Source organism: Varanus komodoensis, unplaced genomic scaffold, assembly GCF_004798865.1.
Source record: "Varanus komodoensis strain SLA01 unplaced genomic scaffold, ASM479886v1 scaffold9, whole genome shotgun sequence".
NCBI lineage: Eukaryota > Metazoa > Chordata > Lepidosauria > Squamata > Varanidae > Varanus > Varanus komodoensis.
The window spans coordinates 27,642,601-27,644,220 of NW_025336598.1; positions in this window are offsets into that span (position 1 = coordinate 27,642,601).

Sequence of the window (1,620 nt, forward strand, 5' to 3'; positions counted from 1 at the left end):
TTTTTTTTTTGCTCATCTGCTTTTGTTAGTGTTTGTGTATTTAATGTGCAGCCCAGGACAATTTTTCTTTTTCCAATGTGGCCCAGAGAAGCCAAAAGGTTGGACACCCCTGACCTATAATAAGCAGAAAAATGACTGACAATCATACAGTAGCTGTGCTTTGTCACTGGTGCTGGCTTCCAGTACATTTCTGAGCCTAAATCAAGGGGTCGGCGTTGATTTTCAAAGCCCAGATGGCTCAAGAGCAGGGCGAGGAAGGGACTGTATTCTCCCTTGGGTGGTTGCCAGTACTGGCTTAGGCCATTTTGAGAAGGTCTCCTCTGCATGCCTCTTCCAAAGGAAGCACTTGCAAGGGGCGTAGGTGAGGGGAGCCTTTTCAGGACTTTTGGACTGAACTCTCCAAAGAGGGTCACCTGCTGCCAACGATGCTACCTTTTCCTCTGAAAGCAAAAGCCTTCCTTTTCTCTCTGCCATTTCAGAAATGGAGTTCTGGCTTTTGTGGCTAGTTTATTGATCCCTGTGTCTTTCATTTTTCTGTATCAGATTTCATTATTCTGTATCATATTATTAAATCTTATTTTTTATTTAAAATATTTGTATTGTCATTTATATTTTAACTGTTTGCACAGCATTTTAGTTCTTGAACTGTTTGTAATCCACCCAGAGCTGATTGGGTTAATGGGAGAATTCACAATAGAATAAAGTGGGAACAACCATTACAATTCTTCAACTACATCACTTAATCAAGTTAATGACACAATATAACCGCCAAATTTGGACGCTTATGCTCATGGTACGCAGAGTAGGAGGGAAAGCCCAGGCTCATCTTTGTCTTTGCCTTGCTGTCCTTGCACCAGGTATGTTCACCATTGCCCATCTAGCGAAAGCATCCAAGGAGAGAGAAAGGGACTAAGGAGGCCCAAGTTAGCCTATATTCTGGCCTCTCTCATCTCTTCCTAGATTGAATCTGGGACCTTGTGCATGCAAAGCAAAGGCTGTGCCCTGGGCCACATGTACTTTATACGTTAATCAGGCTGGCACAGTAGGCACCAAACACAGAAAGCTCATGTTTTCAAAGCTTAACCTGAACCATAGCAGACCTGGGTTTATTCCTGATCCTGTTTTAAAAGTTTAAAACATTTAAACTTTAAACGCTTTAAGTTTTCCTCCCTGCTAGTGTCCCTGACATATTCAGGGTAATATGAATACTGTACTGTATTTTAAATCTTTGTACAGCTGCTAGGTTTTACTCTAGCTCTCACTTTTATACTGTAGTCTTAACTATTTAAATTTTATACTGTATTTTATAAATTTTATAACGTATTTTATGTTTTAAATAATTGTGAACCTCCCAGAGAGCTTGGCCATTGGGAATTAATAACTATTGGAAATGAATAGCTATTGGCTCCTGGGCAGTGTTAAAATGGAAAGAATGAATGAATGGCTCTCTCTAGTGTGCCAGTAAAGCCGGCACATGCATATTTGGGGAAGGGGAAGGGTGGGCAGGCTAGGTGGTCCATGTAGCGGCCACTGCCCACCTTAACCTCAGAATTGCACCGTGGCACAATGAACTTCTGTGGCTCGGCACATGAAGAGCCTAACACAGGCATTTTGCCTGGT